General features: G+C 53.1%; 1 long non-coding RNA gene across 2 annotated transcripts; it reads left to right on the top strand.

Moving 5' to 3' along the window:
• The first annotated feature begins 10,018 nt into the window (after nucleotides 1-10,018).
• Nucleotides 10,019-16,569, top strand: LOC142905943 (uncharacterized). Of its 2 annotated transcripts, none has more exons than XR_012929966.1 (6): nucleotides 10,019-10,094; nucleotides 11,007-11,116; nucleotides 12,376-12,499; nucleotides 13,035-13,130; nucleotides 13,967-14,037; nucleotides 14,471-16,569. It is a non-coding gene; the product is annotated as an uncharacterized LOC142905943 (long non-coding RNA). The 2 variants fall into 2 exon arrangements; XR_012929965.1 differs by lacking the exon at nucleotides 10,019-10,094 and adding an exon at nucleotides 10,106-10,279.
• Nucleotides 16,570-16,861: the final 292 nt, after the last annotated feature.

The following is a 16,861-nucleotide window of genomic DNA, read 5'->3' as shown; positions in this document are numbered from 1 at the left end:
GTAAGAGTGAACTGATCCAGAACAGGGGGAGAACATACAAACTCCACACAGGAGGACACCCGAGTCAGGAGTCGAACCGGGGACCCTCTACGTGAGGCACGACTTGTCACCACCTCATCACACGGCCGCCCACAGCACTTGACGTAACAACAACGTCGTCCTTGTGACGACACCACTCTGAATTCTTACCTCAATGGTGATCTCAAGATCTTCACTGCCACCAGGGTGTTCATCTTGTGGTCAAGGCACCGGATCACCTGGCCTTGAGCTCCATCCCCAATCTTCTTCAGCACCTCATAGCGGTAGTGAAGGTGCTCATGGTGGACCTGCACAAAATTACACAAATTTAGACTGACTATATTTTGAAAATCACAACATGTGAGCATTATTTTACGAAATAATTGCTTTTATTAAGTATTTGGTTTTCTTAAATCTGTAATTGTGGAATGCTCTGATGTCTGCTGGCCGAGTCACCCTAAAAAAAGCTCTTTAGCTCAATGGGCTTAACTTGGGAAATAAACTTCTGATTGTGAAGTGTGTGGGAGAGTGCACGTGTGCTTTCTCTGGTTGGTTGCTGCTTAAATTGCAATGACAAGAAGCCACGAACCCCGCGACCGCTGCGCCCTGTGACCGCCCCCACGGCGGGGGCTTTGTGGCGAGTCTCACCGGAATGTAATGATGTTCGTGGTCGTCGTATCCATCGTTGTTGTGTCCCCGGGATCTGTTACGGAGCGCAAAGTACCATACTTCCTGTATGGCGACAAGCTCCAGCTTCTCCCGGTGGGTCATTTGTGGGCCAAAGAGAGCCAGGATTGCTGCAGGCAAGAGAATAACAACAGCTGTCGGTGATCTTTCATTTAAGCAGCACTGCCTCAAAAAGTCTCAAGATTCCTTTTCAGGAGGTTCCTGCAGATGCTTTACAGAGAATGGGGGCGACGCTGCTGCCATTACGTCTGCTGTGTGATCCCAATTTGAGGAATTTGCAGGGGATTTGGATGTTTTGGCCAATACCAGTTATGTCCGTATGTTAAACCGTGCTTCGGCAGCCCTGCTAATCAGAAGTGAGGGGGAAAGGCAACAAACTAACAAGTTCGCAAAAATTATTGATTTAAAAGTGCATCGCTCCAGTGGCTGCCTAATGTCGGAAGAGCATTCCAGATGACTGCAGAAGCACATCTGAAAGCGTGCCATGCAGTGATCATCTTTGTTCGATGTCCAGCTATATGCAGCTCTGAGGACATCTTAGGTTGCTTGGGTTTGAAAACGGGGTTAACGAATTAGATAAATATAACACAGGTATGCCAAGAAGGATTTTATGAAATAAGAATAGCTTTTACCATTTCTGGCACAAAAACAGGTGTTAATATGTTCAAACACCAAATAGATACCTTTTGCAAGGCATCAAGTCTGCATTTACCACACGTACTTGTTGAAAAATATGCAAACAAACATGCTCCGATAATATATGGGCATTGTCTTTGAAACTGACTGGCCCGCACCAGAGACAGCCTTCTTTATGACCTTGTCTCGTCGGTGTTAGACCAGAGAACGGCAAAATTCGAACGGTACATCACCCATGCAACATGGCCACCATGAAGTCCCCCATGCATCATGGTCACTGTGACGTCCCCCTTGAAACATGACCGTCGTGATGTCCCACCATTCAGCGTGGCCATCTTGACGTCACTCATTTCTATTCTTACCTTGTGGCGATTTGCTGTGGATGGAGCCGGTGCGCGCTGAGGACAGCGCACTCCACGTGGTGCAAGACTCGCCGTTACTCCGAGCCTCTCCAGCTCGGCTGATCTACACACACAAAAACAAAGGTCCACCACATGGGCTTGATTAAGATGTTGGAGCAAGTGCAGTGGGCGAGCACTGAGCCAGCATCTCTGACATCCTGGGCTCCACATTCAGGAGGGTCCTGCCGAGATGTTGCCAGTTCTCAGCGTTGGGATATTTGGCCAATATCAGTTGCCATGCTTGGATTTACAATGAAAGACGTGTGGATTTCGAGGTCACACGCAGGTCAATGGGATCGTTCAAACTGTTAAGAGGAGTGAGTGGGACTCGGGCCGGACGAGCCATGGCTAGGAGGGACAACAATGGCTCACGGTCAAGAATAATAATGGAGCGACAACCAAGGAACAGAACACATCAGAGAGGAGAGCCGCCAGAGAGATGGTGCGACGAAATCGGCGCTTGGCGGATTATTCCATCACAGGATGTGAGGGGTAGTAGGGTCTCAGGGAGGGAGGCGTTCATCCATCAGTGGATAGATAACAGCGCTGTAGATGCTCACGCGTAGACGGGCACGTACACCAACAGGATCTCGGAGAGACACTCTGATAGACCCGCACACACTTAGGCGGGCAAGGAGAAGCACACCCAGGTATACAGGTGACAGGTAGGCACACGCAGAGGGGAGAACACACGTCCACCCATACTTCACCACACGAGTCGAGGAGCCACATGTACCTCCATGGTAGCAACTTGCAGACGAGGGTGCTCAGAGCTCACGGTGTCTCTCGCGCGGTCCGGGTCTCTGCGTGGAGAGCGGCAGACAGAGGCAAGGGACACGCAGAGTTGAAGGGGCATGACACACCCACGTCTAAACCCACGTCACGTCACAATGCGGACTCTCATCAACACGGACTCACATCCTCACCAGTCACACAATACGAAAAATACAAAAAACAACAACTGCCATTCGCCACTAAGTAGCGGTGATGTGACCACGGCGCCTGTGCCAGGCCAGGTGCACTTTGAGACCACGTGAAGTGCCGAAGGCTCACTGACAGGCGGTCACAGGTCAGACCCAGGTGCCATGAGTTGTCTGACTGAGATGACTGTGCCAACTTGCTGCATTTTAGATGCCCGGCTCAAAGGTTGTTGTCGTGAGCGTTGCTCCTCTGTTCGGACACCACTACTAACACTACTCCTAACACCACCAACACCACCACTACGAACACCACCACTACGAACACCACCACTACGAACACCACTACTACGAACACCACTACTAACACCACAATTAACACCACGAACAAAGATCCCCCGTATAGCCTTAACAGACTGTTGGGGTAAGTGCTGTCCGCGAGCACCTATGAAGGCCGCCACGGCACACGAGGGGGTGGGTAGCCAACACCACGCCCGGCCGCCTTTGTCTCCCCAGTGGCAATGTTTGCACCTCGCACCAGATACTCATTTAAGGCTGAGTCAATCTAGGGTGAGGCCCAGGACCAGTTCAGATAATCGTCACCAATGTTGACTGTGAGCGGGAATCAAACCCAGGTCGCCAGGTTCTTAGCGCAGCGCGCTAACTGCTACACTACCCCACTAACACCATCACTAACACCACTACTAACACCACCACCAATAATACCACCAACACTAACACCACCACTAAGACCACCACGAACACCACTACCAGCACCAATAATACCACCATCACTAACACCACCACGACTAACACCAGCAACAAAAATTCCACCATCACTAACACCAACAACAACAATCGCCATTCGCCACTAAGTGGCGGTGATGTCACCACGACGCTTGTGCCAGGCCATGTGCACCTTGAGGCCACGTGAAGTGTCGAACGCCCGCCCGCTGGCAGGAGGTCACGGGGCAGACCCAGGTGCCACAGGTCGACTGAGTGAGATGACTGGCTGATGCACCACCTGTGCCCCTTACTGTGCCAACTTGCTGTGCTTTAGCCATCCGGCGCTCTGCTCGTTGTTGTGAGCGTCGTTCCTGCGCTCTCCGTTGTTGTTGGAGGGCGACTGCCTCCAACTGCCCAGTAGCGTCCTTCACGAGCCTCTTCCACAGAGGCCGATCTTGACACAGCTGGTACCAGTTATCGGCAAGTCCACTCAGCTCCACATCCTGCTGTACCACATCATTCTATCTCTTCTCTAGCCCGTGCTGCGTCCCTTCAGCCCCCTCGATCCGGCCAAATAAAAGCTGCTTGGGCATGCGGTGATTGGGCATGCGGGCTACATGGCCCAGCCAACGCAGCCTTGCCTGCCGGAGGAGCTCACTGATGAGGCTTTGTCCAGATCTTTCGAGGATTTGTGAGTTCCTCACACAATCCAGCCTGGTTAAACCCAGGATTGATCAGAGGCAGGCCAGCCTCAACGTTTCTAACCGGCAAAGATGTTCCATTAGGGGGGTCCACGTTTCACAAGCGTAGGGAAGGGAGGGAATGACTGTGGCTGAGAAGACCCGAAGCTTCGTGTGGAGCGACAGACCAGGTAGCTTCCACACAGCGTTACGCAACTGCTGAAAAGATAATGCCGCTCGACTGATTCGAGTGAGACCTCTGCTGTTAAACCGGAGACGGTCATGAGCACACTGCCCAGGTATGGGAAACTTTCCACTCTCTCCACAACTGCCCCATCACCGATTGGGAGTTGTGGAGGTGGAGTGCCCGATGGTACAATATACCCAGGCAGGTGCTTCGTTTTGGTGGGGCTGATGGTAAGGCCCCACCTCTTAGTGGCACACTCCAGTTTTAGCAGCAGCGCCTCCAACTCCTCCTCTGAGTGAGCCGCAATTATCACATCATCGGCATACATAACGTGGTTGACCAATAGGGAGCCATCCCTTGACGGCATCCGGGCAATGATCAGCCTGCCACTGTATCTGTACCAGATGGAAATTCCTCCGGTACAGCTACTGAAGGCCTCACAAACTACGTGGTCGAAATAGATGTTAAATAATGTTGGAGCCAGAGGACATCGCTGTCGCACCCCAAGGTGAACAGGGAATGGCTCCGACTCCCGGCAATGTAGTTTTACCCGGGTCCGCTCACCATAATGAAGGTCCATAAAGATCGTGAGCAGCGGGTCAGGGACTCCGAAAGCACGAAGAACCCAGAGCCCAGGCCTACTGATGGTGTCATAGGCCTTTACCAGGCCAATAAAGCAGAGATGTAGGTCTTGTTGGAATTCCCTACACCTCTGCTTTAGCAAACGGACAGAAAATATGGCATCTGTGCAGGACCACCCTTTCCTGAAACCACAGTGGGGCTCCGCAAGCCTCTCCTCAGCATGCCTGGTAAGGCAGTGTTGAATAATCCTTGCCAGGACCTTTCCTGGCACACTGAGGAGTGAGATGCCCCTGTAGTTGTTACAGTCTGTGCGGTCTCCCTTCTTAAAGATGGGGACCACCATGGCATCCAATCACCTCACTTACACCACCATCACTAATACCACCAACACCACCATCACTAACACCAGTAACACCACCACTATCACCACTACTAACAACCACAATCACTAACACCACCATCACTAACACAACTAACACCACCACCATCACGAGCACCCCCACCACTAATACCACCAACATTAACACCACCACTCCTCCCCCTGCCAGTATGGGACACCAAAGACAAAGATCCCCGTAGAGACTTAACAGGCTGTAGGGGCAAGTGCTGTTAGCCAGCAGTACGTATGAAGGCCGGCACGACACACGAGGGGGTTGGATTGCCAGCACCACGCCCGGCCGCCTTTGTCTCCCCAGTGGCGATCTTTACACACCACACCAGGTACTCTTTCGAGGTTGAGTCGATCTAGGGGAGGCCCAGCACCGGTTCAGATAATCGTTACTGCTGTTGGCCTTTAGAGGGAATCCAACTCGGGGTCGCCGGGTTCATAGCACGGCGCGCTGTCAGCTCTACGACCGTTCCACACACACACAGACTCACACAGAGCCTCGCACACATACAGACTCACACACACAGAGACTCACACAGACTCACACACACACACACAGACTCACACAGAGACTCACACACACAGAGACTCACACAGAGACTCACACACACACACAGAGACTCACACACACACAGACACAGAGACTCACACACACAAAGAGTCACACACACACACAGACTCACACATACAGAGAGTCACACAGAGAGTCACACACACAGAGACTCACACAGAGAGTCACACACACAGAGAGTCTCACACACACACACAGACTCACACAGAGACTCACACACATACAGAGAGTCACACACACAGAGCCTCACACACAGACTCACACAGAGAGACTCACACACACACAGACTCACACAGAGAGTCTCACACACACACACAGAGTCACACACACACAGACTCATATAGAAAGCCTCACACACACACAGACTTGCACAGAGAGACTCACACCACCACCGCCACCACTCACCCACAGCTCGGTTCCACTCCTGCTCTGGGGTCGGTCCGCGTCTCTCTAACGGCCAAACTGCCAGTCGGAAGCACGTGGCGCGAGAGGCGGGGGTGGTCCAAGGTAACCACGCCCCCCGTGACGTCAGAGCAATGAGCTCCTCCCCCTCACACCTGAGCTCCTCCCCCCCTGCCCCCCCTCGCGACCACCCCCCATGGTCCGCCATTTCTCTCCCCCTCGCTACCCCCCTGCCCCCCCTGGTGACCCCCCTTCCCCCCCCCGCCCCTCCACATTCGCAACCCCCCATGCCCCCTCACAACCCCCCATGCCCCCTCACAACCCCCCATGCCCCCTCACAACCCCCCATGCCCCCCCTTTTTCTCCACCTAACGAACCCCCTCTATGCTCCCCCTCACCCCCCCCTTGCCCTCCCTGCCCTCCCCCTCGTGACCCGCCCCTCACCCCCCATGCCCCGCCCCCCTCCCCCGCTGCTACTTCCGGTCAGGCAGGGGGCGAGTGGAGGCGGCGCGCGCTGTGGATTGTGGGTGGCGAGCGGCTGATTTGGATTCCCGCTCACGGCCACCGTCAGTGGCTCGCGAAAGCTTCTGAAGCGGCGGCTCGCTGGGCCTCCTCTACGTCGACTCAGCCTGAAGGTGAGAACCTCGCGCGGTGTGTCCACATCAGCAGTGGCGGCGGCGGCGGTGGGGGGAGACAGAGGAGGAGGCGCCTGGCCCACAGCCGTCACGTCCTAGACGCCTGCTGAGTTCACGGCGCTGCTTCAAGCAGAGCCCGGCCCTGCTGCTGATGAGGCGCTGACGGTGGAAACCGGCCCCAGAGTGGCCCTCGTGTTGAGCCATAGCTGATGAGAGGCACTCCCAGACTGCCGTGTGTTTTTATCCCTGGAGGGACGGGTTTGTTGTGGAGGCGAATCGCCTGCTGCTGGAAAAGGCATCCACTAGAGGCCGCTATATAGAGGTATTTGGTCTACTCTTCCACGCTGGTCCGGACGTGTTGGAGCAAAGTGGCCATGCCCACACTTTACCCCATCACACGCAGGGCGTTAGCTCGCTGGACTTGCAATGCAGAGGTGCAGGTTAGATTTCATTCCCACTCACATACCCACCGACACTCACTCAGCCACCTACTCAGCCACTCTCTGGGCATCTATGAAAAAGAGCTTCATAGCTCATCGGATTCCTCCAGCAAAAACATACTGATTCTCACCCACCCACTCAGCCATTCACCCACCCACTCTGGCACTCATCCACTCACCAATTCACTCAGCCACCCACTCGGCCACCCACTCAGCCACCCACTCTCTCACCCACTTCGTCACCGGTCACCCACTGCCACCCACCCACTTGGTCACCGGTCACCCACTGCCACCCACCCATTTAGTCACCGGTCACCCACTGCCACCGGTCACTCACTCTGCCACCGGTCACTCACTCTGCCACCCACCCACTCTCTCACCAACCCACCGACTCTCTTGCCAACCCACCGACTCGCTCGCCAACCCATCCACTCACCCACAGGGAGACACAAGGAGACAAGGGGACCCACATGGTGTGAGAGTGTATCAGCATCATTGTGGTTGTTGTGGTGGTTATGTTGGTTGTTATGGTTGTGGTGGTTATGGTTATATTTGTGGCAGTAGTGTTTATACTTGTGGTTATGTAGCTGGTGGTTATGATTATATTTGTGGTTACGGCGATTATGGTCGCAGTGATTGTGATTATATTTGTTGTGGTTATAACCCGCGATGTATTTCGTCGAGGATGGATGCCGCCGCGTGCAGGAGTTGGGCGAGGCGGGAGTGAGCCACCTGAAGCGCCCTCTCCGACGGTGGTGAGCCGCCGGGCGGCCGGGCAGTGAGCAGCTCGGCCGGCGTCGCTTCTCCTCCCCCTTCCGGGGCTGCCAACCCCGGTGGTGTTGAGTCGTCCTCCTCTTCCACTGGAGCCCTGGTACGAGTTTTTCTTCGCGTCTCCATTATAGCGATTCATCTTACTATTTGGCTACTTCTGACGCCAGTTGTAGTGGGTGGAACGGAGAGCGAGACTTCTTACCGAAAGAACCAAAGAGTATGAACTTATATGGTTTATTTCATCTATTTTTAGTGGTTTGCTACCATTCCCTTTGCACTCCTATCGTTTTTGTATTGTTTGTTGTGACGTTATGACCCCGTGCCCCCCTACTGGCACATCTTTGATCAAAGAGCTTTATAGCTCATTGGATTCCTCCAGCACAGAATCAATACCGATTCTGATGAGACCGGAACGAACACGTTTGAATCGAATCGCGTACTTCGCTTTACTAAAATAGTTGTGGAATCGATTCTTGTGGAATCTGTTCTCGTGGAATCGAATCATCGATATTAATTACAGAGATTCACCATCGATATTAATTACAGACATTAATCAACGACGTCGCTAGGAGTATCGTGGTGCCGCTCTGCAAACCTTCGGGCTACTATCAAAGGTTTGTTCATCAAGCCATCCAGATATATAAACACAGACATAACTTCAACCGAGAAGATGGATACAAATTGAGTAATCATTGGAAGAATGTTATTAACCAGGTAAAACCTTAACTGCTTTATGGTGTTGCCTTAACTTTCCGCATCTCTAATTTCTTAAGCTTCCCACTCCCAGCCCCGCTCTCTTCAGCACTCCCCTCCTCATACCCCCCCTCTCTATCTCTCCTCCCTGATCCTCCCCCCTTCTCTTACCTATATAGTCTCTTGTTTACAGCAGCTCTTTTGCCCACGTCGGCAATTGTTTCTTGCTGTGGTTTGTCCCACCTGATGATGGACGCTTGTGTTGTGCCCGAAACGTCGTGATTTAATTTATTTTATATTTTATGCCTATGTGACTTTACCGAAAGAACCAAAGAGTATAGCCCAAGAGAGTTTGTGTAGGTTGGAGCGGTAGTGTAGCACAGTAGGGGGCACAGGTGGTGCATCGGCCAGTCATCTCAGTCAAGCAACCAATGGCAACCTGGGTCTGTCTGTCTGTGACCTCCTGCTGCCAGCGGGCGTTCGACGCTTCATGTGGCCTTAACCTGCACGTAGCCTGGCACGAGCGCCGTGGTGACATCTCCACCACTTCGTGGCGAATGGCGGTTGTTGTTTATGGTCGTCTCGCGATTAGCACTACGCTGCACTACTAACCCAGCGACCCGAGTTCAATTCCCGCTCACGGCCAACACTGGTGACGATTCCGTTCCTGGGCCTCCCCTTGGTCAACTCAGCCTCAAATGAGTACCTGGTGCGTTGTGTAAACATCGCCACTGGGGAAATTAAGGCGGCCGGATGTGGTGCTGGCCACCTACCCCCCTTCGTGTATCAAAGGTGCTGCTCGTTAACAGCACTTGCACCCGACAGTCCTGTCGAAGGCTACATGGGGGATCTTTGTCTTTGTTTGGTGGTGCAGCTGAGGAGGCGCAACTGCACGGCGAGTACCTCTACCGCAAGGCGCAGGAGGCCAAGAAGGTCCTCGTAGAGGAGAAGGCGCAGCTCAAGAGGGCGCTCGATGGTAACGGGCGGCAAGACGGATCTAGAGATGGGCTCGCGACGACAAGACAGACGAGAGACAGCGAGACAGACTAGAGACGTTGAGACACGCAAGACAGACTAGAGACGGATCTAGAGACAATGAGACACGCAAGACGGACTAAGATGGGACAAGACGGTCTGACAATACAGGCGAGAAGACAACCGCGCGTTGGAAAGCGTTTCCGAATGAATCCATGCGTGCGCATGATTTTTCTTCCTTGTTAATTCTCCCCTGCCCGCCCCCCACCCACTGCCCCCTGTCCCCCTGACGTCGTCACCGAAGAAAACCTGGTGCTGCCTACGGACCTGCGGTGGGAGGCGCTTGAACTCCAGAAGGCCGTGGAGTTCGACCAGGGAGGGGAGGGTGATCTCACATCCCTCACCATCACGTCTCCTCGCATCTCTCTCTCTCTTCCTTCCCGCGAGACTCCCGAGGCAGAGGGATAAGCGTCGCGCGTCTCCGCCCGCTAGACACGCCGAGTCGGCGCGCATCCCCGGCTCGCCGTCGGTCCTTCCTGCCAAGCGGTGGCACCGTGTTTTGCCGCGGAGGTTCGCGGTTCGAGAACGGCGGGCCCTCAACCCCCCCCCCCCCACCGGTTTAATGGGTTTAATGCCGCAGTTGCGTTGACCGTAAATACTGCACGGCGATTGCTTCCCAAGTGGACTTTGAAAAATCCCGTGGCGTGAACGTGGAAAAAGAGTCGGCCGTGTGTGTGTGATGGCTGGCGTAAATTTTTGTGGAATGTCAAATGAAGGCCGTGGTCACCACATAACGTGTGCTTCTGGAGCAGTCTTCCTTCTGGAGCGGTCTTCCTTACAATATTAGGAAGCCACTGGAGCTTTGCACTTTTAAATCATCGTCTAGATTGACAAACTCATTTCTTGAGAACTACTTTTTGTGGTTAGTTTGTCACACTTCCGATTACCACGGTTGGCTACGTGCTGTAACAAAGAGGTTTAACATGCACTGACGCACTCATTCACTCACTCATCATTTTACTCAATTTACCCACTCACCTGCCATATCACCCACCCACTCTTGCAATTGGGACTCATCCAGGTCTCATTATTGCTCAGCTCGCTACACAAAATCAACGCGATCACTGCAGAGTGATATTCTCAACCATTCCTGGTCGCTCCTTCCATCCATCCACCCACACACACACCTTCACTCACCTGCACGGTGAAGTATGGCAAATGATAACCTACCCTCTCCGTCCCCCCTGCCCCATCTACCACCTCTTTCTATCCACCCCCCCCCCCCCCGTGTCAGTAGGAGTGAGCAGCCACATGGATGACGAGTACTGCTGAGCCGGCGTGAAGGACCCACACATCATGGCGACGACCTCACGCGACCCCAGCTCCCTCCTCAAGCAGTTCATCAAGGTGCGGGCACGGGGTCACAGGGGCTACAGGGTTTGGGGTCACACGAGGAATGTGGGTCCTCGTGTATTGCATGTGTACAAGCGCGCAAAGACAGAGGTCCCCCATATAGCCTTAACAGGTTTTTGGGACAGGTGCTGTTTGCGTGGGTGTAGGTGGCTAGCACCACAACTGGCCACCTTTATCTCTCTGGTAATGATGTTTAAACACCGCACTAGGTACTCGTTTGAGGCTGAGTTGATCTAGGGGAGGCCCAGGACCAGTTCAGATAATCGCCACTGGTGTTGGCCATGAACGGAAATAAACCTCGGGTCACTAGGTTTGTGGGGCAGCATGCTAACTGCTAAATTACCGCACACACACACGTGTTCTCTATCGGCTTTAGAATCAGTTTCTTGCACCTCACACGAGTCGTGTCGACCAATCATCGGGCTTGTGCAGTGTGAGACAACTCGCATCCGTTGAGTTAACCAGAAGAAATCTGGTTGTTGATGAAAGGTGGAGGCTGTGTGGGGGGGGGGGGGGGGTCGTAAGTGGTGGAGCGTTGGACACTTTGGTTTGGTGCATGCAGCTTTTGTCAACTTCATTCCTCGCGATTCAGTCCGCCTTTTCGCGATGACCGATCCCTTCCATTCATCGAAAATGTATCTACTGTAGCACTACGCACGGTCGGTGGTCACGGAAAGATGTACCATTGGGGGCGCCACTGTGGCGAGATGTTAACTCCCTCACCTGGTATACAGGAGGTCGCAGGTTCAATCCTGACCCTGATGCCTGCTGTATATTTGGAGTTGCGTGCCTCTTTCCGAGGAGTCGCGTGGATTTCTCTCCAGGTCCTCCGGTTTTTCCCCTCCGCATTTAGAATCAACGTCCGTTTAAGAGTATTTGGCTGCTATAAATTTCCACATGGCGATAAGCCACTTAGTTGAGCTATGATTTGTGGCCAGGTCGCTTCTGGAAAAGAGCTGCATAGCTCAGTGGGCCTTACCTGGTAAAATAAAAATAGTAAAGTTTTTCCAATGGTGCATCCCAGTTGTGCCAACACGGGGTTTGGCGACCCTGTATACCGGCACGGCTCGGCTCGGCTTCCGCAATGGAAAAAACAAACAACACAACCCGAGTCGGATACAGTGGGGGGGCGGGGAAGTGGGGGGGCGAACGCAGCGTGGCCGGGAAGGACGCCGGTGGGAAGAGCGGACTCGGCGTGTGACCGCTTGCTGTCATGTTACCACACCACCACCACCATCCCACCACCACCGCAGGAGAAGAAGCTGATCCTGCCGAACGCTCAGCCGATGAACCACGGAGGCCACAAGCTGCAGGCGCTGGTGTGGGCGTGCTGCGCCAACGCCGTCAACGACTTCATCGTCCTGCATGAGCACCGCGGTATGCCAGGCACGCGCACGCACCGCAGTCGACAAAGCTCCTCCGTGTAGCCTTTAACAGGCTGTCAGGGCAAATGCTGTTTGTCGAGCGACCTACGAAGGCCGGCAGGGCACACGGCGGGGTGGGTGGTGTGGTCATTACCGCATCTGGCCCCTTTTGTCTCCCCACTGTCGATGCTTGGACACACCGGAAATCGAAGTCAGGTCACCGGATTTGTAGTGTAATGAGATAGCCACTCCGCTCCCGCTCCCCGGTGTGATGCATGGTGTGACGTGTGTGATGCGGTGCAACAGACGGGGATGGAGGTGTATTTAGCTGTGCGTACGATGTGCGGTGTGTAGTATGACGCTGCAGACATGGAATTGTGGTGTTTTAACTGTGTATGTGGTGTGATGTGGTATGATGCCGCAGATGGAAGGGCAGTCTGTTTAACTCTCCAGTACAGTCTGTGTGACACCTGTGGTGTGTCTAACTTTCCGGCATGCTGTTCATGTGACACGTGGTACGATGCCACGGTGTACTTGACACTCTCGAGCGTGGTGATGCGGCACGACATCCGGACATGGACATGATGTCCGAGGCATTCCAACACCTCGTGATGCACAACTTCACGTCGCGACTCGGAAAGAGGGTGCGTGCGGGCACCGTGCCAGTCTCACCCACATCTTCCTCCCCCATCCCCAAAGCACAAAGATCCCTCGTATAGACTATAACCCTTTCTCATTTCCATGATGTACATATACGTCGTCGAAACGGAACCGTAAGAAAAACTCAAGTACGTCTTCTGACCTGAAGACATACCTTTTGCTCCCATAAGACTATGCGGGAGGGCGTGTGGCACAGTTTTGTTCCATAGAGTGCCGGTCGTGTCACTACGGTTCTCTGCGGTGAGGGCAACGCCTTTTAAAAACAGCAGCGCTACGCCTCTATAAATAAAATTAACGCCGAGCCGCTCGCGCGTACCGAGATTCAGCGGTGAACGTGACACCTACCACCCGGCAACTTGCAGATGTCTCGGAATGGGAAAGAGTGAGCAGACTTTTGGGCCAGGTGCTGTGTGTCCGCCTGTATATTCGGAGTTTGCATGTTCTCCTCCTGGTCACTTTGATTTTTCTCCGGGTCCTCCGGGTTTTTCCCTACACATTTAGAAACTTGAATTTCGAGTATTTTGCTGCTATACATTTTTATGTGAAAAAGAGCTACATAGCTCAGTGGTAAAATAAAAATAGTTTCGTTTTACTTTAGTTTTCGAGCAACAGCACAGAGTTTTTATTTAACGCCATCTCTGAAGCTGAAGGCGCGTAATGTTGTTCATTTGCTAATGCATCCGCAGTTTTAAACAGGGTGGCCGCTGGCCTCTAACTGGCAAACGTCTGCGAGGACACGTAATGAGAGTCCAGCGCCGTCCGTGTGACTTGCCGCGACCCCTCCCGTGACTTCTGTGCCCCCCTTCCCCCCTCCCAACAGGCACAACGTCTACAAGCGCGACGGCAAGGACATCGAGTTGAAGGAGGTGGGACCGTGATTCGAGATGGAGCGTAAGTCTGCCTGACACATTGTTACTCGTCTCCACTTTACACCCCTGCAGAGGCGGTGGAAATTCCACATTCCTTGTGGACTTCCCTACGAAGTGGTTGTAAATTTTATCGACCCCTGAGAGGATGATGGGCTGAATGTAAGAGTCTAGCCTCGGGCTAGGTGGCCCGCGGGTGACTTGTAGAGCGGATCGGAACTTGAGTCGGTGGGGTCGCTGCTCTGGTCGCATTCGCTGTACCGTGACCCGACTCGCATTTCCCCACCCCGGATGCGATGTGTAAATTCAAAGATGATCGGATGTAATGCTGGCCACCCACACCCACCCCTTGGTGTGCCGTGCTGGCTTTCCTACATGCTAACACACGAACAGCGCTTTTCCCACGCCGTCTGTTAAAGGCTGCATGGGGGGGATCTTTGCTTTTGTGTGTCGCGCAGTCTATGAGATTAAACTGTGCACGCTGGACAACGCGGCCACCGCCGAGGTGGAGTGGCCTTGGCGACCGTACATGAACACGGCGAAGAAGAGGAAGTTCCTGAGCGTGGAGTGAGGGAGGGGAGCGACTTCCCCCCCCCCCCCATGGGCCTGGGGGGAGGGGCATTGGGGGGGGGGTTTGTCCCTGGAAAGCCGGAGTTGGAGTCGAACCTCGCGGCGCTCTCCGCCGAGGCTCGAGACGTTGAGGAGAGGTCGCCGCGTGGATAGGGCAGTGCGTGAATCTCTGTTCCAACCGTCGTCACACACGCGCATCATACGCGTCACACACACATTGCGGATGTACATTTATCAAACACAAACATGCACATCGTCGCATGCGTCGCACACAGAAGCACACAATTGCACAAAAAGACAAAGGTACTCCGTATCGCCGTTAACAGATTGCTGGGGCAAGTGCTGTTAACGGGTAGCACCTATGATGGCCGGCATGGCACAGAAGTGGTTGTGTGGCCAGCCCCACGTCTGGCTGCCCTTGTCCTCCCCAGTTTTGCAATGTTATACACACCCCACACCACGTACTCAGATGGCTGAGTTCGTAGTGCGCTAACTGCTGCACCACCGCTCCCCAAACGGTGTACATACACGCGTACACAAAACGAAACATTAACATTTATTTAAGTAACAAAAAAGAAAATACCAAGTCAGGCAGATGGAGAAAGTGGCGTGTCGCCGTGCACAGCACCGCTCTCGTAGCTACTCACCTAGGGTGGGAGCTCTTGGCTTCAATGCCACCCGGGATGTTTAGATGTGAAAACCTGCCATAAATAATATTTTTGGGAAGTCACAAGCGCCTTAAGTTGCATCTCATCTCGACCATTTTAATGGGCACCCCCCCCCCTGTAGCTGTCCCCCTGTGGCACAAAATAAACTAACAAAACTAATCTCTTTTTATTTTACCAGGTAAGGCCCACTCAGCTGTATAGCTCTCTTTCAGGAACGACCGGGCCACAAATGAAAGCGCTATAAAGTGGCTTGTCACGTAGAAATATATAGCAGCCAAATACTTTTAAACGCATGTTTCTAAATGTGGAGGGAAAAACCGAAGGACCCAGAGAAAAATCCACGCGGTCACGGGGAGAACATGCAAACTCCAGATATACAGGCGTCGGGATTTAACCCACGACCTCTATACCAGGCGAGGCCCCAAGGTGAATCAGCACTTGGCCTGCGAGCGGGTATTATTAGTCTGTCAGTAGGGGGTAATGATTCCGGATTTCAGTCTCAATTGAAACTGAAATCTGGAACACTTTTGTCATATTTTGCTCGTATAAGTGTGTTCATAAAATACAAGTTTGGTCATTGAGAGAGTTATAAATGTCCTATACGCATTTCATGTTTATTGTGTTTATTGTATTTAATGTATGAAGAAAATACAATTTTGTATATGCTACAGTATGTTTCACACGTTATTCAGTGACACTGCATATGACGGGCAATGTTTGGGGCAATCGGCCTTCAACATGGAAAATACATAGAGGCCACATGACCCGTGGCCACCGCCACTTCAACCGTGGCCCCACCACTTCAACCGTGGCCCCATTGGCACGTTGATGTGTGGCTCTGCCTTCACCTGTGGTGAGAATGAGACCAGAAAAATTACAGGAGGCCGACTCCATATGAGTCCGTCACGCTCTGGATCTCGCTAATGGGACGTCGGATGAAAATAAAGCATGGAAGCGACAAGTTTCTTCTCTGGCGAGGACATTCCCACAAGATTGCCACCTTTCCCAATTAATGGAATTTGCCCCAACATCACCCTGATCCAAACCAGCGGGAGCTGAAATCTTCCAGAAGGTTCAGGATTTATTGGTACAATCGTTCGGATGTTGGTGTCCGCATGGACTTGCATTTAAAACCCCCGGTCCGCTTGACGTCTTTTAAACAATACCTGTGGTCGGGTCCGCTCCCCCACCTTTCTATCCCCTGCTTTTTTTTTTATAACCGGTGTAGTATATGTTGACGGTGTGTGCGTGTATCACAACGCGATGTAACCGGGCCCTCGAATTGCCTCAAGAAATGAATAAACAACACCTGTCGCTTTGCTGTTGTGATGTCACCACGAGGCGCCGAATGACGGTGGGACGGCGTCGTCGCACTCGTCGAGCGGACAAGGGCTCCGTGAAATGACGGTGCGGATTGCGCCAAGCGTATAGAGGTCGCCGATTGCACGCCGCTGTGGCTCAAACACTCGTGGGTCCACCTCAAAGTTCCTGTGCCCATTTGAACCTCATTGCCTGCGATGATGCTGCTGCTGCCATGGAAGAACACACGTGGCGCCCTCTTGTCTCTCCATGTTGTCTTTCACGTCCCATCGCAGTTTTCAGGTCACTTGA

Source organism: Petromyzon marinus, chromosome 59 (assembly GCF_048934315.1).
Source record: "Petromyzon marinus isolate PM22_M1 ecotype Great Lakes invasive population chromosome 59, UKy_Petmar_22M1.pri1.0, whole genome shotgun sequence".
NCBI classification, from domain to species: domain Eukaryota; kingdom Metazoa; phylum Chordata; class Hyperoartia; order Petromyzontiformes; family Petromyzontidae; genus Petromyzon; species Petromyzon marinus.
The sequence above is the reverse complement of the archived record's forward strand: the minus strand, read 5'-3'. Positions and strand labels throughout refer to the sequence as shown.